The sequence below is a fragment of the Camellia sinensis genome, chromosome 6, assembly GCF_055761805.1.
Source record: "Camellia sinensis isolate YWXY chromosome 6, ASM5576180v1, whole genome shotgun sequence".
Classification (NCBI taxonomy): Eukaryota; Viridiplantae; Streptophyta; class Magnoliopsida; order Ericales; family Theaceae; genus Camellia; species Camellia sinensis.
In genome coordinates this window covers 155,264,547-155,286,658 of record NC_138966.1, presented here as the reverse complement: position 1 = coordinate 155,286,658, position 22,112 = coordinate 155,264,547, and positions in this window count along the sequence as shown.

The following is a 22,112-nucleotide window of genomic DNA, read 5'->3' as shown; positions in this document are numbered from 1 at the left end:
CTGTTTTGTATAGAATTATTATTTTAGGTTGGATTATGCTTCATTCATATGGAATTTCTATTCTATTTTGAATTTGACGTTAAAAGTTAAATTTTCTTGGATTGTTATTATTTTCTTTATATACAAGGTACAGGTTGCACAGAATAAATACAGGTTGTGGCGAAATAATATATATATGTATAAAAATAAAAATAAAAACTAAAGAAAGTTTTTTACGATTAAACATTTAGTAGCTAAAAAGAAGTGAAGTTGTTGGCGACTAACCAATTCGTAGCCAAAAGGAAATAAAGGCGTCTTCGATATTTTTTACGACTAAAACATACCATCATTTGAAGTAGTAAAATTTCATTATCTTCAAATAGTGAAATTTAACCTTAATATTTAGGTGAAATTATTAAAAAAGTGAAATTTATACTAAAGAAATAAAAATTACAAAATTAAAGGCAAAGATGAACTAGCGAGTGAATGGAAAACTTACCAGTTAAAGAGAGATGTCATCAATGGATCCGTTGGCAAAAAAGTGATTGTCACTATTATTTAAATTAGCTAACAATAATTTAATTTTCTTAATTAATTTGTTGTCTAGTTAATCGTATAATGTGTGTAATTACCAAAATTTTACGTTAATTTGAAATTCCCTCTCAAAATTTAGGACCCTCCAAGTTTTGCCCTGAATCCCTCCTACGTTTCTCATGTCTCTTTCTCTTCCTCTCTCTCACACGACTACTTCTCATCCTTCCTCTCTCATGGACGATTTTGTTGCTCCATTCCACCGTTGTACCGCCCGAAATCCAAAGTTGACACCGCCGATTCACGAACTTAGAGTATTTCATTCTAACCAGGTAAGTTGATTTCTGTTTCTTTCTCTATATCTTATTCTTTGCCCAAATTTTTCACAAATCGACTCCGTCTCTTAGCAATCTCTACCTCACACACCTTCACCGCCCTGTAATCACTACGACACCATGCCACCGTTGGCATCGTCTCTCTGAATATAGCGGAACCCCATTCCGTCGCCATAGTCCCTACATTCGCACGACCTATCGCTACCACCAGCCAATCCTACTGGAAAGCCTGCTTTCCATTGCTTTTGTTGTCCCTCTTCATCATCTCTTACTTCCTGCCATCGTGCCCTAATATCTTCCTCTTTCTCTCTTAGCCACCAAATTTTGTTCTGGGCATATGTTAATTTCCAGATTTGGTAATTCGAAGAGTATTTTGTGTTGGTACTTCACATTTATGTTTCTTTGATCAATTGCAAATATATGTTTCTGTGTTCGTCTTGCTCACTTTCTCCCTCCTCTCTTTTCTACTTACCAAGTTCCCTTTGGACTTATCGATCCACTATAAGAAAATGCACTTTTAGCGACCACTTTGTCTCTCTCTCGCTTAACACTCTGTCTCTGTCTCTGTCTCTCTCTCCTCTGTCTCTCTTCTCTATCTGTCTCTCACTCATCTCTCTCTCTCACCACACATCTCCTCTAGTACCTTCACCACTACTGCAAATGTCATTCCACTACCACCACTACTACCACTGTTGCCACTCCACCTCTACGACTACCATTACTACCACCATCACCACCACTCCACTACCACCACCACCACCACCACCACCACCACCACTACTGCCACTACTACTACCATTACTTCTCCTTCACCACTGTCAGTCCATCTCCTCTACCACTGCCGCAACTTCACCACTAATCTCCTTCGTCATTACCTCTTATCCACCACCTTTACCATTACTACTACACCCGCACCTCTGCTACAAAAAATTAGTTCCTGATTTATAGTAACAAAAAAAAATGGGCTGCAAAAAAATATTTTCCATTGACCACAAAAAATTAACTTTATTTTAATAGAAAATATTTTTAATTAAAATATTACACCTACTTGTACCAAATAAAAAATAATAATAAATTTTTTCAGTAAAATAAAAATGAAACAAATAAATTTTCAACCTTAGTAACCTAAAAAAAAATTGAAAAATCAAAAAAAAAAAATCATTAACTACAAAAAAAAAAAAAAATTAACAAAAAAAATTTCTTTTCATTTTCTCGCTCACAAAAAATTAACTTTGTTTTAACAGAAAATATTTTTAATTAAAATATTACCCCTACTTCTACCAAATAAAAAAATAATAAATTTTTTCAGTAAAATAAAAATGAAACAAATAAATTTTCAACCTTAGTAACCTAAAAAAATTGAAAAAAAAAATCATTAACTACCAAAAAAAAATAAAAATAAAAATTAACAAAAAAAATTTCTTTCATTTTCCCACTCTCCCTCCTTGTTTCTCACGATCTCAAATAACCAAACACTCCCTCTCACTCTCCTCTCTCTTTTATCTCTTCCGCCTCCTACGTCGTTGGCTCTGGTGCTGCCACCGGCGACCACCACTGCCGCTGCCACACCTCCTCCCTCACCGCCTTCTCTCTCTTCTCCTATTCTCTTCATCGGTCGTCTACTTCGTCTTCTCCACTCTCGTCGTCGGATCCAAAACCCTAATCCTACCTTCGATCTTCTCCAATCCCTTCACAAGCCATATGTTCAAATCCAAACTCTACACTCCACTCAACTGTTTCAGAACCTTTGTCTACAAAGGACTATCGTCGGACTCGTCAGAACGGCGATCTCGAACGGGCTGATTGCGATGAGAAAGACCAGGCGGCGAGGCACATTAACGCGTCATAAACGAAATCAGAAGATGGACAGTTCATCTTTGCCCTAATTTTTCTCTCCATTTCTGCTCAAATGTAAGTATGATATAGTCGTCCTCAATGTGGGTTTCTCGGGTTACTGGTGCTAGTCTTAACTGTGTACTTTATGTGTTTGTTTAATTGACTGAATAGTGTGTTTGTTGGAATTACAAAATAAATTTGTCATGCAGTAGTTTAAATGTATTATAATATATATTTAGCAAGAAATCCCTGCTTAAAATTAATTATCCTTGCAAATTGTTTTGTTGATAAAATCTTTTGGTGTGTTCCATAGATTTGTGATCAAATTAGGGGAAAAAGAACATCTTTACATGTTTGTTTTGCATTTCTTAGTTGACCATCATGTGCAGCAGCACAATAATATTTGAGCATAGTCGAAGATACTATAACCTCTCCATATGCAGTAGCATAATAATTTTCAGCATAGTACAATGAATTTGAGAAGCACATACTACAGGCCACTTTATCTGCAGACCTACCTTCGTAAAAAAAAACATTGTTTATTTTAATTGTTGTTAAAATTATTATAATTTTATTTAGTAAGGTAATTGTTTTGTTGGAAAGAACATGCCTATGAGTTCTGCTCACATGGAACCCAACTTGCCTTTTTCTCTAGTTTTTGAGGCCTACGGGATTTCATACTAATTATGTGATCCAAGCTTTTGCAATATGAATACGAAAAGACAAAAAAAAAAGTCATTTGCATGGAGCTTAAAAACTTTAGAAAAGTAATAAATAATAATAATAGAAAACACAGACAGAGAAAAAAAAAACTTGGGTTTTGGTTAAAGGCAAGAGAGGCTTTTGAAACATATTATTGAATTTAACTTGAATTGAATTGGATGCACATGGCTGATATTAGATAATGATATCCCTAACATTTCCACCTAGTAATTACAAGGGCCCATTTTCGCTCCTCCTCTCTATTCCTTTTGTAATTTTCATTATCTATATAATTTTGAGTTCAAAATGGAACAGTTTTTTAACATCGTTTGGTCATAATTGTTCCTATCTACTTGCCATTCAGATATTAATTTCAATTTCTTCCTTTGTGTATGAACAATTTCTTCAAGTACTTGTAGTTGTGAATATGCATGACACATAAACCTCAAACAATTTAAAGTTATATGATTTACATTCACCCACAAATTCATAGTTTTCTGATTACTATTACTTTTAATGAAATTCCCCACAATTACTTCTGCATCTTTGGACCATTAGTAACAACGTTTCCCTACGGATAGTTTAATGCTACCATCTTATCTATATCCATAGACCTAAATCATCTTAGTTACCCCGGTGTCCTTTGATTTAAGTTTTTTTCCCATCTAATTTAACTTGCAAAATTTTTGGGAAGATTGCAAATAACGAGTATTGACATTTTTGCTAGTTTATATTATACAAAAGTGAGGTTTTAACAATAAAGGTTGAGCTCTAATGCATTAACAAAATTTCTTAAAAAAGGTTGAGCTCTAAAGCGTTAACAAAAGTGAACTAAATCATTTTTTCTTAATTCTTAACTAAAATTTTATCTCAGCCCTTTGTGTCCATGGTCATTTTGGAGCTTCTTGGAATTAATTCATTCTATTGTTAGACAAGTGTTTGGCTTGGAGAATTGAAGTAGGTTAGGATTGGTCAAACATAGATGCATCAGTTGCATTGGTGTTTTATGGGTCTTTCTCATTTGTTTACAATATGGGGAGGGTTAAGTTAAAGATAAAGAGATTAGAGAGCACTAGCAATCAACAAGTGACCTATTTGAGAAGAAGGAATGGAATCTTGAAGAAAGCTAAAGAATTATCCATATTATGTGACATTGACATTGTCCTTCTCATGTTTCCTCTAACTGGAAAGGCAACATTATTCCGCAGAGAGCGCAGGTATTTTCAAGTATCCAATTGTGCCTATATAAAAATGTTTGTGAAATTTGATGTATGGCATGAAAAATTAAACAAAATTCACTTGGATTTATGTGCACCATTTATCATTTCTTGAAATCATGTGTTTTTTTGTTCAGCAACATTAAAGAGGTTATTACAAAATTCGCTCAACTGACACCACAAGAAAGGACAAAAAGGTCAGTACAGATATGCTTTAAATCTATCAGGATGAAGAGCTGTTTTTCTTTCCTTTTTTTTTTTGGTTAAATTTGAACTGCATTTGTCACAATGTCACTAAATAATTTTTATTTGAATGACTAGGAAATTGGAGAGCCTTGAAGTAAGATTAATACTGCCCGTTCTCTAGTACACTAATTCATTCTTTCTTTCTCTGTTTTCATTAAATATGAAATGATAAACGTATCATATTCATTCAAGCCTTTTGGTGTTCTATTTGAGAATATAGGCATTGAAGAAAACCTTTAAGAAGTTGGACCATGATGTAAATATACAAGACTTTTTGGGTTCAAGGTTTGTGTTTATTTTGATGAATCTTTTAAATCTTAAGGGATTAACCCTCGTGAAAGAACTAATGTTTTTTTTTTCCCCTCCTTTCACAACACTCAATGAATTGAGGTTAGCCCTTTGTCACTGTTGTCACCGTAATGTTTTGAATTTGAGTTCTTATTCATTGCTAGAATCCCAGTGAACTTTTTTGACATCTCTTATTTAAATTGTTATGGAGAGGAATTATCCAACCAATTGAGGATGGTGCGAGCTCAACCTACAGAAGCACACAAGAGACTGAGGTGCAACTTTGAAGCTCATATTTGTTAAAGTATTACCTTCCCTCCCCCTCCCCCCTTTTCTTTTTGGTCTTGTGAATCATAAAATTGGCATGATATAGTTATGCCCCGAAAAGCCCAATCAAATAAATTTTGCAATATAATTTTGTCTACATTGTTTTGTTCTAGGTTAAGATAAACTTAATACAATGTTTATAGATATGGAGGCATTGAACAATCGTCATTCTGTCTTTTACTTTTTTGTAGCCGGTAAATTAGTTCAAGTCAGTGATTTCCCCATTGTGGTATAATAGTTGTAGCTTTGTTTTGTTTTATTTTAGTCACATTTCATATAGTCTGTTTCACAGTTTGTACATGTGCATAACTGTTTCTCACATTTTGTATCTGTGTGCCTTTACACTCTTACCAAAAAATTTATATAAATTGATTTATGTGTGTGACGTTTGCGTTTATATTTTTTGTAATTGCCAGATATTTCATGGATTGCATTTATATTTCTTAAAATATATGATTTGACATAAATTTAAAGATTGACTAAGAAAGAATAAACAACTTTAGAGTTGTTCATAATTGCTTTATGTTTTGTCTACAAAATCTGCTTAGATTTAATGTTTAGTGGTGTTTTTTGTTTACAACACATTTCTTTAGTGTTCAAAAACTTTAAAACAAGTCATGATTCTATGGTCGTTCTATCTTATTCATAGAATGCTAGTTGCATAAAATGATTTTTGGTTCATTATTAAAGGGGTAAGAAGCTTGAAGATATAATAGTGGGGTTTCTGTTTGATTAAATAGTGAAGCTTGTCTGTTTTTGCTAGTAGTGGATAAGGATGCATAATTTATTTGTTGTGAAACAGAGGCTTTTACCTTTCTGATTCTTCTTTGTTCTATTTGTTCATCTTCATGTATGGAGCCTTGTCAACTGGGATTATTTGTGACTGTAAAACTGGTTATAAAATTTCAGCGGCCGGTATATAAACGCAGCCACAAAACTGCCATTTAAGAGAAACCCTACGAAATCTCTGTGTGTGTGTGTGTGTGTGTGTGTGTGTGTGTGTGTGTGTGACCCTTTTCATCTCCTTCAAGACAAACCATACCTTCCTCCATAGGTATATCATCAATCAAATCGATATATAATTTATTAGTCTGTGATATTCTTATAGTTGGTACAGTCGAGTTCCATAATCCCATTCATGGCTGTTCTCTAGAGCTAGAGCTGAGCTCCTCTGTTATTAGTGTGTTTTGTGAAGAAAATCCATGGTGGGTTTTGGAAGTTCAGCTTCTGTTTTGTTAATGGTCTTTTTTTTGTGTTTTTTTTTTGTTTTGTTTTTCATTCTCTTCTATAGCGACCCCGGTCTTTTCCCATTTGATTATTGTATCCGGACTTAGGTTCCGTAGATTCTGTCATTGTATAATTGTTGTTGTTGTCCCTTATTTTCTCATTTGGAATTATAGGATGTGTTGGGCAGGTTTGTTTCAGGTTGGTTGGGTTTAGAAACCAAGTGTTGCTGTCCAGGTTTTTGGTTCTTCGCTCAAGCGAGGAGTTGTTCGCTCGAGCGAGAGGTGGCGTCCAGTATGGACCTGTAGCTTTGCATTCTTGGCTCGAGCGAGCTTTTCTTCGCTCGAGCGAGTTAGTTCGTTCTTCGCTCGAGCGATAGTTTCTTCGCTCGAGCGTGAGTCTGGTTACAGACCTGAGGGTTTGAATTCTTCGCTCGATCGAGTTTTCTTTCGCTCGAGCGAGCTTTTGGGTTGTTGGCTCGAGCAAGGCTTCCTTGGCTCGAGCGTTGCTTTTCTGTGTCTGGTCGCTCGAGCGACCATGTCTTCGCTCGAGCGAGCCTGTCCAGTTTATATACACAGCAGCGGGTTTTGATCAGTCTTTTTCATCTTCTTTTGATTCCAAACCCTAGGTCCGACTTCTCTCTCTCCCTACTCACCTTCTTTCTTAGATTTGATCCACTTAGGGTGTGTTTCTACCCTAGATCCTTTATTAAAAAGATAGAGGGAGTCGAGGGCTTTCATTTAATCTGAACATTTAGCGATTTGGAGCACTTTGGTATTTGGGCACTCATCTTTGTCTTCACCATTTGTGTTGTTTTCTTCGAGGTAGGGATTTCCTACTCCATTTTATAAGTTTTGTTCTAAGTTTTGGTATTTTGATATGTTGGGGGTTACTTTGATAATTGTGGGAAAAACCCTAGTTGTATTAATAAATTACTTTGTATAATTAATTTAAGGAAATTGGGGAATTGGGTTAAATTCATGAAATTGAGGAATTCATTGATTAAATGGTGTAGTTGGATAATTTAAATCACTCGCCTATGAAAATGTTGGAATTATATTAGTTGATTCATTTATTTCCTGTTTAGAAATAACTGTTTTGGGCTATCGGTGGAGGATAGTCATGATTGTTGTAGATACTGCATGTGGATTAGGGAGAACTGAAACTAGTCATTGATTAAGTTATCACTTTTGACTGTTAAATTAATACAACCATTATGTGTATTGATTGTGTGTTGTATATGTTATGTGTTTACATACATTGTTTTGTGTGGGAGGAGATAGGGGATGTACTCCACGGTTTAGGGGAAGATAGGGGATGGACCTCTAAACCGGATTTTGTTTGGGAGGAGATAGGGGATGGACTCCATTAGCATCACTTTTATGTGTGCTTATCTATATTGAAGTGTTTTATTGATACAGCACTAAAATGTGTATCAAACTGGAAGTACGAAGTGTTTTGATTTGAGCTTGAGTCTCATTTGTTTGTTGACATTGGAAGAATGTGAATTTGATATATATAATTCACTGTTGTAAGTTTGGCCAGGTTCTGAGCCATGTTGATAAAATTGGAAAGTAAAACGTATCTTAGACAATAGTGTCATGAGACTGTAAAATGAAGTAATTGATTATCTTGGTTAACCATCTGTTGAATGCTATTGCTTTATTCATTGCTTATATGTGGCTTAGTATATTTCTACTGGGCTGTGGCTCACCCTTTATGGGAACATCATTTTCAGGTTCAGGTGATAAACTACCTCCAAGGACTTAGCTTGGGAGGGTTTGGCTTCTGGATTGAAGAAGACTACCTTTAGTTAATTGTCTTTATTTATTAGTACATGTAAACATTTAAGCCTAGGGCTTTTCTTGTATTGAGTTAGAACTCATATTTTTGTATCCAAGTGTTGGCTTGGAAAGATGTAAGCCTGTAGGGCATTTTATTCGATGTTACATGTAATGCTTTATTTAGTAATACTCTGATGAATGAATTAATAAATTGTCTTCTTTAAATAATGCATGTCAATGATATATAATGGGTAATTTTTGAGGGCGTTACAACTTGGTATCAGAGCGTACCGGGTTTGAATACTTTGGGTACGTGGGAAGTGATTAGTATCACATTGGGTTCGTCTCGTTTGATAGAGACTTAGTGTAATGTTGTATGTTTATGTGATACCATGTTTATGTGATTATGTGGGTATGGAATGTAGTTTCTAGAATATTGATTGGACCCTTGAGTTTCTCGTAGTCTTGTTGGAAAGGCACTTGATCACTGCTGCTTCCAACCGGAACTATAGTAATGCATTGGGACTATCATTATCTAGGAATGAAATTCGTAGGTGCTTATGTGATTATGTGCTTACGTGGAATGAATTATTGTTGTCCCATGCATTAGGACGCAAGTGTTTAGCTTCGGCACATTTATTAATGTGCTAATGTCTTTGTTTCCTTTATTAGGATGTCAGGACGAGGACGAGGACGCGGTAGGCGTGGTAGGCCGGGTAGGCAGGAGGTGCCTGTGCCAGAGGAGGTTACGGTAGTTTAGGAGGGAATTGGCCAGGCCAATGTGGCCGAGCCAGTAGGCCAGCAGGCTATGGGCGCTCTAGCCCGAGAGATAGCAGGGGCATTCAGGGAGTCAGTAGGCATTCTCAGAGCTGAGAATCAAGCTCAGGTTGTTGTGGCAGATGCAGGACCTTCCTTTCTGAAGAGGGAGTTCTTCCGGTCTAACCCGGATGAATTTGTGGGTGATCCTAAAGAGCCGCTTAAGGCAGATGAATGGCTCGAACAGACAACGAAGACGTTTGAGATGCTTGGCATCGAAGACGAAGGGTTGAAAGTGACCTTGGCATCTTTCCAGTTGAAGGGGGATGCGGGTCAGTGGTGGAAGTTTACTAAGGGTCGTATAGGAGGTACGTGGGAGGCTTTTGTAAATGCTTTCCAGGAGAAGTTTTTATCTCCAGCTGTTAGGGAGAAGCTGAGAGACCAGTTCTGCCAGCTTAAGCAGTCGAGTTCTTCAGTGGCCGAGTTTGAGGCTGCATTTACTAGCTTGTCCAGGTTCGCACCTGAGTTGGTGGCGTCTGAGGAATGCCGTTGTATCGAGTTCGAGAAGAAGTTGAGGCGTGGCCTCAAGCTGAGAGTTGGGGGAACTATGATCCGGGATTATGGGCGTATGGTTGATGCTGCAGCCCATATGGAGATCATGATGCAGGAAGAGGAGGAAGGGCAGAAGGGCTCCAAGAGGAGTCAGGATAGTCAGAGTGATGGTAGGAGACAGAAGGGTTTTAATCCCCAGCAGTCTCAGGGTAGCTTTTCGAGATCGACCTTTCCTGTACCGAGTGCTAGTTCGGGGAGAGGCAGTCAGGGAGACATTACCTGTTTCAAATGTGGCCAGCTGGGTCACAAGTCTCCAGTTTGTCCTCAGAGAGGAGGAGTGCAGAGAGCAGCATCATCTTCGGCTCGATCTCAGGGCCAGAGTCAGGGTAGAGGCCAGCCACTCTCGTGTTATTAGTGTGGTCAGCCAGGGCATATGAAGAGATATTGCCCTCAGTTGGGTGGCACACCTGGTGCATCTGGTTTGAGGCAGATTCAGGGTCAGCAGCCAGCTCAGTCGGGTCAGGCCTCGAAGGCCAATCAGGGGGCTTCATCGTCCCAGTCGGTACAACAATCTTATGCTCCTAGGGTTAAGCAGGTTGATCAGAGGTCGTTTGGGCGCGTGTATGCTGTTACCGCGCAGGATCTTGTGCCAGCACCATCAGTTGTGAGAGGTACCTTCTTGTTTTGCAACTCGGTTGCTAATGTTTTGATTGATACGGGTGCATCCCATTCCTTTGTGTCTGCTGCATTTGCATCTGTTTTGGAGTTGGAGTTAGCACAGTTAGCATCTCCTATATGTGTAGTATCACCTCTTGGGGGTGAATTGATTTTGAAACAAGGTGTTAGGGGTTGTGATATAGAGGTTGATTATCATAGAATCCCATTTTCCTTTGTAGTTATGCCTATGAGGGGTTTCGATGTTATTTTGGGTATGGATTGGTTATCGTCATACCGGGCAGTTATTGATTGCTACCGCCAGAGGGTCACTTGTTGTACCGTGAGCGGAGAGTATTTTCATTTTCTGGGGGACCGGGTTGGTGATGTGTTGCCACTGGGGTATATTCTGCGAGGACGAAGTGAGCTTAGTGGTCTACTTGCTAACCTTTCGATTAGTGAGGATGATGAGACTCAGATTGTGTTGCCAAGGGTGGTTTGTGAGTACTCGGACGTCTTTCCCGAGGATCTTGTTGGTTTGCCACCGTATCGAGAGATTGAATTCTCTATTGACCTAGTGCCCGTCACGGCGCCGATTTCTATGGCACCTTATCGTTTTGCCCCAGCCGAGTTAGTTGAGTTGAAGATTCAGCTCCAGGAGTTACTAGACAAAGGTTTTATTCGTCCTAGTGTTTCGCCGTGGGGAGCACCGGCCCTCTTTGTTAAAAAGAAAGGTGGTGCTTTGAGACTTTGTATAGATTATCGGAAGTTAAATCGGGCTACGGTTAAGAATAAGTACCCTATGCCTCGTATCGATGATCTGTTCGATCAGTTGAAGGGTTCCCGTTGTTTCTCGAAGATAGATTTGAGATCGGGTTATCATCAGTTAAGAGTCAGGGAGGAGGATATTCCAAAGACGGCATTCCGTACGCGGTATGGCCACTATGAGTTTTTGGTGATGCCATTTGGGCTCACCAATGCACCGGCAGTTTTTATGGATTTGATGAACCAGATATTCCGAGAATTTTTAGATCGTTTTGTGGTCGTCTTTGTGGACGACATCCTTATCTACTCACCTTCTGAGGAGAAGCACAAGGAACACTTGAGAGTGGTGCTTGAGTTACTTAGAGCCCATAAGCTTTATGCTAAGTTTGGAAAGTGTGAGTTCTGGTTAGAAGAGGTCAAGTTCTTAGGCCATGTAGTTTCTGGGGAAGGAGTGTCTGTTGATACATCCAAGACTGAGGCAGTGCAAGATTGGGCACAGCCTAAGAGTGTGTTTGAGATCCGCAGTTTTCTGGGGTTAGCTGGGTATTACCGTCGATTTGTGAAAGATTTCTCCAGATTAGCTTCGCCTTTGACTAGATTGACTCGGAAGGGAGTAAAATTTGTATGGAATGAGACTTGTGAAAAGTCGTTCCAGGAGTTGAAAGTTAGACTGACCACCGCTCCAGTATTGATTATTCCAGAGAGAGGGTTGGGTTATGCAGTCTATTGTGACGCCTCACGAGAGGGTCTGGGTTGTGTATTAATGCAAGAAGGGAAAGTAGTTGCCTATGGTTCACGTCAGTTGAAAATTCACGAGCAAAATTACCCTACGCATGATCTAGAGTTAGCAGCTGTGATATTTGCCTTGAAGATTTGGAGGCATTATCTTTATGGTGAGAGATTTGAGGTATTCTCGGATCATAAGAGTCTGAAATATTTGTTTACACAGAAAGACTTGAACTTGAGGCAGAGGAGGTGGATGGAATTCATAGAGGATTATGACTTTGAGTTGCATTATCATCCGGGAAAGACCAACGTGGTGGCCGATGCCCTTAGCAGGAAACCTGTTAGTGACATAGCTAGTATAGCCATCCGAGAATGGGAGATGTTGGGTGCACTTGGGGAGTTTGATTTACTTCTGGGCGAATCCGTTGAGGCTGCGGCCTTGTTTTCTGTTGTTGCACAGCCTACACTTGTGACTCGAGTGTTAGAGGCTCAGAGAGGTGACCTTGAAGTAGAATCTCTCCGTGAGAAGATTTCCGGTGGGAAGGTTGAGAAGGGTTTGACGGTGTATCCCGACCTGAGTGTGAGATACCGAGACCGTCTGTTTGTGCCAGAGTCTTGTCGAGAGGAGGTACTCCGAGATTTTCATCATTCACGCCTTGCGGTGCATCCGGGAGGCACTAAGATGTATCGGGATTTGGGTCGCCAGTTCTGGTGGCGGGGTATGAAGAGAGATGTGGCAAATTTCGTATCTAAGTGCCTTACTTGTCAGCAAGTGAAGGTTGAACATCAGAGGCCAGCGGGTTTGTTGCAACCCTTGCCTATTGCCGAGTGGAAGTGGGAACACGTCACTATGGACTTTGTTGCGAGTCTTCCGAGGACTCAGCGGGGTAGTGATGCTATTTGGGTGGTTGTAGACTGGTTGACTAGTCGGCGCACTTTATTCCTATGCGCGTGAGAGATTCGGTAGATCATCTTGCCGACTTGTATATTCGGGACATAGTGAGATTGCACGGGGTTCCAGTGACGATCGTCTCAGATAGAGATCCTCGTTTTACTGCCAGGTTGTGGCAGAGTTTGCAGAGTGCCTTAGGCACTAAGTTGACCTTTAGCACGGCTTATCATCCTCAGACTGACGGACAGTCCGAGCGTACTATTCAAATCCTTGAGGATATGCTTCGGGGTTGTGTTCTAGACTTTAGTGGGTCATGGGAGAAGCACTTGCCGTTGGTGAGTTTGCCTACAACAACAGTTTCCAGTCTAGTATCGGTATGGCACCATTTGAGGCCTTGTATGGCCGACCGTGTAGATCTCCTGTTTGTTGGGCTGAGGTGGGTGATGCACCTCTGTTGGGTCCGGAGTTGGTGAGGGAAACGACGGAGAAAGTTGAGCTTATCCGTAAGAGGCTTGTTACAGCACAGAGTCGTCAGAAATCTTATGCCGACCGTAGGAGGAGACCCTTGGTATTTGAGGTGGGTGATCATGTCTTTCTGAAGATATCACCTAGACGGGGTTTGATGAGGTTTGGGAAGAGTGGGAAGTTGTCCCCTCGGTTCATTGGTCCATTTGAGATCCTTGAGAGGATTGGCGAGGCTGCTTATCGTTTAGCTTTGCCGCCGCAGTTGTCCGGAGTACATGACGTTTTCCATGTGAGTATGCTTCGGAAGTATGAGCCGGATCCATCACATGTGTTGGATTGGACCGATTTAGTAGTTGATGAGGATGTCTCGTATGAGGAAAGACCGGTTCGGGTCTTGGATAGGCGGGATCAAGTTTTGCGAGGCAAAACCATCCCTTTGGTCAAAGTTTTGTGGAAACACCACGGAGTAGAGGAAGCCACTTGGGAACGTGAGTTGGAAGTCCGCCAGAAATATCCGGACATGTTTGCTGATTTGTAATCTTATAATTAGATTGTGTTATATTGTTAAACTTAAGAGCTTTATATATGTCTTAAGTTGTGAAACATTGAGTATGTTTTGGTCAATGGGTGTATTTTGAAACTTGCTTCATTATAGAAGTTTAGTGTAACATTGCATATGTTGATTGCATTGTTAAATGTGTTGTATATATCGTGCAATTGAATATGATATGGAAAGTGCTAACATTGAAAGGAATAATGCATAATAGTGATGCAGGCTGAAATATGTGTTGTTTATATATATTGTGAGGTGCCTCTTGATAAAGAGTTGAAGTGACCAGTATTGGGTCAACTTGTTTATTATTGTTCTATAATATCTTTGGGAATTGAGAAAAACCTGTTTTCAAAAAATTTATGCTTAATTTCGGGGACGAAATTCTTTGAAGGGGGGGAGGTTATAGCGACCCCGGTCTTTTCCCATTTGATTATTGTATCCGGACTTAGGTTCCGTAGATTCTGTCATTGTATAATTGTTGTTGCTGTCCCTTATTTTCTCATTTGGAATTATAGGATGTGTTGGGCAGGTTTGTTTCAGGTTGGTTGGGTTTAGAAACCAAGTGTTGCTGTCCAGGTTTTTGGTTCTTCGCTCGAGCGAGGAGTTGTTCGCTCGAGCGAGAGGTGGCGTCCAGTATGGACCTGTAGCTTTGCATTCTTGGCTCGAGCGAGCTTTTCTTCGCTCGAGCGAGTTAGTTCGTTCTTCGCTCGAGCGATAGTTTCTTCGCTCGAGCGTGAGTCTGGTTCCAGACCTGAGGGTTTGAATTCTTCGCTCGATCGAGTTTTCTTTCGCTCGAGCGAGCTTTTGGGTTGTTGGCTCGAGCAAGGCTTCCTTGGCTCGAGCGTTGCTTTTCTGTGTCTGGTCGCTCGAGCGACCATGTCTTCGCTCGCGCGAGCCTGTCCAGTTTATATACACAGCAGCGGGTTTTGATCAGTCTTTTTCATCTTCTTTTGATTCCAAACCCTAGGTCCGACTTCTCTCTCTCCCTACTCACCTTCTTTCTTAGATTTGATCCACTTAGGGTGTGTTTCTACCCTAGATCCTTCATTAAAAAGATAGAGGGAGTCGAGGGCTTTCATTTAATCTGAACATTTAGCGATTTGGAGCACTTTGGTATTTGGGCACTCATCTTTGTCTTCACCATTTGTGTTGTTTTCTTCGAGGTAGGGATTTCCTACTCCATTTTATAAGTTTTGTTCTAAGTTTTGGTATTTTGATATGTTGGGGGTTACTTTGATAATTGTGGGAAAAACCCTAGTTGTATTAATAAATTACTTTGTATAATTAATTTAAGGAAATTGGGGAATTGGGTTAAATTCATGAAATTGAGGAATTCATTGATTAAATGGTGTAGTTGGATAATTTAAATCACTCGCCTATGAAAATGTTGGAATTATATTAGTTGATTCATTTATTTCCTGTTTAGAAATAACTGTTTTGGGCTATCGGTGGAGGATAGTCATGATTGTTGTAGATACTGCATGTGGATTAGGGAGAACTGAAACTAGTCATTGATTAAGTTATCACTTTTGACTGTTAAATTAATACAGCCATTATGTGTATTGATTGTGTGTTGTATATGTTATGTGTTTACATACATTGTTTTGTGTGGGAGGAGATAGGGGATGTACTCCACGGTTTAGGGGAAGATAGGGGATGGACCTCTAAACCGGATTTTGTTTGGGAGGAGATAGGGGATGGACTCCATTAGCATCACTTTTATGTGTGCTTATCTATATTGAAGTGTTTTATTGATACAGCACTAAAATGTGTATCAAACTGGAAGTACGAAGTGTTTTGATTTGAGCCTGAGTCTCATTTGTTTGTTGACATTGGAAGAATGTGAATTTGATATATATAATTCACTGTTGTAAGTTTGGCCAGGTTTTGAGCCATGTTGATAAAATTGGAAAGTAAAACGTATCTTAGACAATAGTGTCATGAGACTGTAAAATGAAGTAATTGATTATCTTGGTTAACCATCTGTTGAATGCTATTGCTTTATTCATTGCTTATATGTGGTTTAGTTTATTTCTATTGGGCTGTGGCTCACCCTTTATGGGAACATCATTTTCAGGTTCAGGTGATAAACTACCTCCAAGGACTTAGCTTGGGAGGGTTTGGCTTCTGGATTGAAGAAGACTACCTTTAGTTAATTGTCTTTATTTATTAGTACATGTAAACATTCAAGCCTAGGGTTTTTCTTGTATTGAGTTAGAACTCATATTTTTGTATCCAAGTGTTGGCTTGGAAAGATGTAAGCCTGTAGGGCATTTTATTCGATGTTACATGTAATGCTTTATTTAGTAATACTCTAATGAATGAATTAATAAATTGTCTTCTTTAAATAATGCATGTCAATGATATATAATGGGTAATTTTTGAGGGCGTTACATCTTCTCCTAGTGTTGTGTTGATGCTGGTTTAGGTGTTTGAGGTAATGAAAAAGCAAGAGGAGACGAGGTTGACAGAATTGACTACAAAAGGGGCAGAATTTAAAGCTATGCAAGCTGAAGCTGAAACTGTATGATTGCCATTTCTCTATCAATTTTTTTATTGAATTCCCTGCATTTTGGTAATTCATAGTGCCTCGTGAGAAATAAAATCAAAAGGGAAGTAACTTGTTTTGCCTTAGTTTCTTGTAATTGTGAAACTGATAAGCCGACTCCTTTACATTGGTTCTATTGGGTCTAAATTTAATCCACGCACCATACCAGCTTGGGTTACTAAGGGATATTCAGAGGAGAGGAGATTGATAAATCAATCCCATTTGGCTATCCTCAAAAGCATAGACGTTACAAAGAGAGTAATAGCCAGAATGGTTGGTTGCACCTCTGTAGCTCACCAAATTAGGCTTTCCAATAGCTTAAACATTACACAATTGACTAAAAACTGGCTCAGAGGAAACAAACTTAGCTATCACTCTCAGGAGCTCTAGAGTCCACAAGGCAAAGATATTTTTGATAAGTTAAAAAAATGGTCTTTTTCTATTTTTTTGGTCCTTCTCAATTTATGGAAATTTGTTTTTTGAACCACATGCAAATTAAAGACTGGTAACCACTGATGTGAGTAAAATTATTTTGATATGTAACAATGAATTACCTTTTGCCTAAAGGCAGTTCTGAAAAAAAATTATTATGTTGGGATGTTGGAATATACTTCAAAGTCAAAGGGAAATTAGCATTGCTTGAAAAAAAAAAAAACTTGTGGTATGCATTTCTGGATAGGGAACTTTATGATTATGATTTCTAATGAGTTATTTTTTTCTACTGAATCATTTTTCTATTTTGGAATGATTGTTGTATTCATAGGTGTATTAAGTAGGATACTCTAAATGACATAGACAAGTACTTCAATTATTTGTCTTTTTTATTACTTTAGTTTTTCATGAGAGAGAAAATTAATGTGGGAATCTCTTTATTTTGTTGTTTTGCGGTAATCTAAAATGACATTGCTGATAGGATATGAGTCCAAATGGCAGTTTGGGTGATTTCGAAGATAGGTAATGGTTATTTCACATTTAATAGTTTCTATTTTTGCACGAAAATGGGATGCAATTTCAGCAACATGAGTTTTTTTTTTTTTTTTTTTTTTTGCATTGACAGGCTGTAGAGAAGCAAGAGCTAGGAAGAATAAGTACATGATCTTTGATGGTGATAGTTACTGTGTGGGATGAGTACATTGAGTAAGCATTTTAGTACAATTCTGGGCCACTTAATTTAGTTATAGAATTTGATGCTATTCACATTATGAACATTTGGTGATTTCATGAATTTCAAACCAAATTGACTATAATTTTAAACATTAGCATTGTTTAGAATGCCTAAATTCACCTTAATTTTTATTTTATTTCATAAGTTCTTGTGGGAGTAGAAATGTAGTTGTGGGCTACTTAATACAAAGTTTATAATGTCCTATATCCATCTGAGCTTTAACTCAACACAAGGAGTTGAAAGTGGAAAATTATGAAGCATGTTAAAATAACAATATCTTAAACCTTGAATCAAATATAACAAGCATCTTAGTAGTATTATCCTGTCAAGATCCTCTCCTACATATTATTTATATACATGCTATGTATATATGTACATATGTAATAGATGGTAGTCTGCAAATGTTATCTGATATTAAGGGTCCTCTAATTGTTTGAAAAAATGCCTGACTAAAAAAAAAAAGTGTTTGCCTATCCATGATGACTGAACAATCACAAGTGGAATGATAATTGAGTTAATTTTGGAACCAATGTCCCTTACACAAGCTGCTATGCATATTCTTTCCTTTTTTCTACAGCATTTGCTTGGATGTGTGTTGGAGGAGCCATTTATCAAAATACTTGACATTTATGCTTTCCTCATAAACTTCAAGTTTATGTTGAGAAAACTACAAGGGCATTTTCAAATATTTTAACTACCTAAATTTCAACTTTATGTTGAGAACTTAGATGTTGAGAAAACTGCAAGGGCATTTACAAATATTTTAACTACCAAAATTTCAACTTTATGTTAAGAATTTAGATATTGCACTTTGTGCGTTTTGAATGGATGTATAAATTTTGGGTACTGATGAGCTAGATGAGTTTTTTATTTATTTATTTTTACCTCCTAATTTTTTGTGGTTATATACTTCTCTAAATCCAATTTTAATTTTCTTGTTCTTCTTTAATGGAAAAAAAGGAAGTTCTTTTTACCCCTCTCTGGCTGTCTTCAATTTGAAGATGAGTCTCTTTATTTTGGCCTATATATTGCTTATGCATGTGAATTTTGGTTTTTTGGTCAACTATGATTGGAAGTGTGATAAGAGAATTGTTTAAATTTGTAGATAAAAATTATGCTAGGGTTTGAGTTTTATTGCATTTTGGTCTAGGTAGAGACGACAATTTCTAGGGTTATTAAGAATTGATGAGATAGGAGAGTGTAATGAGAGGAGTGTAAAAACAATGCTACTGATCTCTATCAATGAACTCATGATGAGTAGTTTTAGTTACAGAATGCTAAAAAATTGTAAGTACATAAGTTTATCAATTAATGTTTCATTATCTTTCCACCTACACTATGGGCAAACAAACAGACCCTAAATTTTAAATTTGTTTCAGTTTTTTTTATTGAAGAACTTGGGCATTTGTGCAGTGTTGTGCAACCAAAATTCAAATTATTGCCATGGTTGACCATAAGAGATTACTTGGAATTGTACAATAGTGTGAAACAAAAGCTGAAATATCTGTTGACTAGCAAATTTGTTATAGTGAGGGGTGAGGGGTGAGGGGAGGGGAAGGGGAAGGATTGTTTGGGTGACTTTTTTTGTCTCTTCATATGATTGTTTGTCCACAAAATAGAATAGAGGTCAGAAATCAAGTACAAGAAATAAACTACTTCCTTACGTTCTATTCATATTAAGAATTTGAGACATTTACGGAAGAAAATGATTCTTTATTTCCCTTTCTCTTTTGAAATTTTTGTCTGAAGTCTGTGTGATTGTGAGTTAGACAGTTTGACAATTGGACAACAAAAATAAGAGCAGTCCAAAAACAAAGCTGGAAACTGAGAGTGAGCATATTTTGTTATTTGATTAAAAAAAGGTCAATTAATGGTGTTTGATTACAATTCTAGATTCTAGATTATTTGATGCTTTTCCACTTTTTTAACCCCAAAAAAATTGAGATTACTTAACTTACAATTGAAATTTTTTTCAACTTAAGAATGTGCTTGATTCTTTTAAACAAGAGCAGAATAAATTTGAAATTTCAATTTAGAAGCTAAATAGTATAATGATAGTAGAAAGAAATGAGAAAAAGAGACATTACCTTCCTCTTTTTTATTTTTATTTTTATTTTTATTTTTGGTCTTCATAAATGTGGGTTTGAAGCGATGTGGTAAGAGTTGCGGGCTTAGATGGTTGAGAACTATCGTATTGTGTGGTTCACAGGTAGAATTTTGTTCCTCTTCTCTTCCTTTCAATTATTTTTCTTCTTCATTGTCACTTCTTTTTATCACCTTTACATTTACAATTTTTTTGTTCAAAATAGATCACTTCTTATTTTTAATCTCTATAGCAAAGGTTAGCAGCCAAGTGTGAAATCTAGCTTGTTTTATACGACTTTTATAAGGTCTGTTATGATTTATGGTGCATAGTGTTGCGTGGTTAACATAGTCAAAAAATGCATATGCATCTAAATGCATCAAGTCGGTAACAGTAAATGCTGCAATTGATTGCTCATTGACTCAAGTCATGGAAAAAGTGTTACTTTTTCTTTTTGCAAATCCACATCATTCTATAGATCCAATTGGCACATGATGATGAGTGTGTTTGAACTTAACTCCCAGGCACATACATTTTTTTTTTACTTTTCTCAAAGATCTAGAACCCTTTATTTGTGATCTAAGATATTGGTTTCTGATTCAAGTCACAATTTTTTATTTTTTTTCACCATTTTACTCCTTTTCATATCTTTTCCATTGATTTGTTGCAATTTCATCAAAATTTCATTCGAGACCGTTTTCGAAAGCTATAAATAAATTATCTTGCACGATACAGCTTGACTAATTGGTAGAGCTGGGGATTGTACCCCCAACTCCGGTGAGCTGGGCATAACGGCCTGACACTGGGCCACCCTAGAGGCTCATTAATGATTTGTTTTGTCTATACAGTTGGTGTGAACAGCCTTTTTGGGCTTTTTTGCCCTTCTGTTTTAAATTATTCTTTTGCATTTTTTTTATATAGATAACGTCATTTCAATCTTCCTATTCTCCTTGCGTGAGTTTCCCATTTTTTGCTACTTCAATGCTTTCTCCTACTCCCTCGTAATCTCTCCTCTTGTGTCTACAATGAATACATAGGAATTTTTTTGCATCAATTTAGCTAACTATCCAAAGCTTCATGAATTTTGTAATAGTACCATGTGTTTAAAACTCAGACAGAGACTTACAAGAAGTAGGTTAGTGCATCATCTAATAGTAATTTTAGAACATGCAATTGTTTCTAGCACTTTTTTGTTGTTCCCATTTTGAAATTGTTTTTAGATTTGGATCATTGCTCTTATCTGTCATTGCAGGTAAGGAAGATGGAAGAAAGGCATGGAAATCTCCTGCTGGACCATGTAAATATCTTGAACCTAAAAAAGTCTATTTGTTTTCCAAATAAAATACATTTATGCTTCCTAAAATAAGTTCATGCCACTTTCAGCCTCTAATTTTAATTGGACATTTCAGCCTCTCCTATATATTTATTTCTCATCAATATATACATGCTATGTATTTCTGTATATATGTAATAGATGGTAGTCTGTAAATGTTATCTGATATTAAGGGTCCTCTAACTGTTTGAAAAAAATGCCTGACTTAAAAAAAAAACTATGTTGGCACAATGAGGTTCATGATGGTAGGCATTCTTTAGTTTATTCAACTTGCCGACAACTGGCTTTATGATATTTTTCAAAGTTATAAATATTCTACATCTACTTTACCAGCTGAGAAAGACAAGGAATTTTTTGAAGATAAGCTATCTTCCAGTGCAACAGCTCTTGATAATTTGCACAACCAAATAAAGACGTCGTCTTTGAGATTTGAGTCTTCAGAGGAAATTGTTGAAAATTATAAGTTATCCTTATTTTCTATATCATAAAAAGTTTTCAGATAATTTCCAACAATAAGAACTGTCGATGCTGCCAAACAGAAGCTTATCATAAATTTGTAAGCAAAGAACCAGGTATTTCCATTTGCTTAACTTCTTTTCAGAGTTATGAAATGTGTTTGAATTCTGAATGTAGGCAAAAGAGAGTTGAAAGAACTCAGCATTGAAAAATAGGAGAGGGAGAAATATTTCAGAGATGAACAGTGCAAAACTACTAATGCCATTGAGGAAAAAGGTAGCTTCTTCATTGATTGCTTCTATTTATGGTTTGTTTCTGGACTGGCTACCCCATCAGGACTCAAATTACTTTGGTTCAAGACCAATTCATTGAAATAATGTATTAATGAGTAGCAAATTAAAGCTTGCATCCTAAAAAAGCTGCATGAAAACACTTTGAGGTTAACATACCTAATGGTTCACGTCTTGCCTAGAGTAAGGTGCAGCTGAGGTCCATGCCTCACGTGACCACCTTTTCTTATTTGAGAAATTAATAGATTTGGCCAAAATATGGGTTGTCATAATATCATTAACATTTGAAGACAATCTGAACAATTGTTGTAACAATAAGGAGTGCTAAGTGAGTTGAATTGAGCTCGGTTTCTATTACCAGTTTGCTGCTGCTGCCACCACACTCTTCCTATATTAGTGATAGTA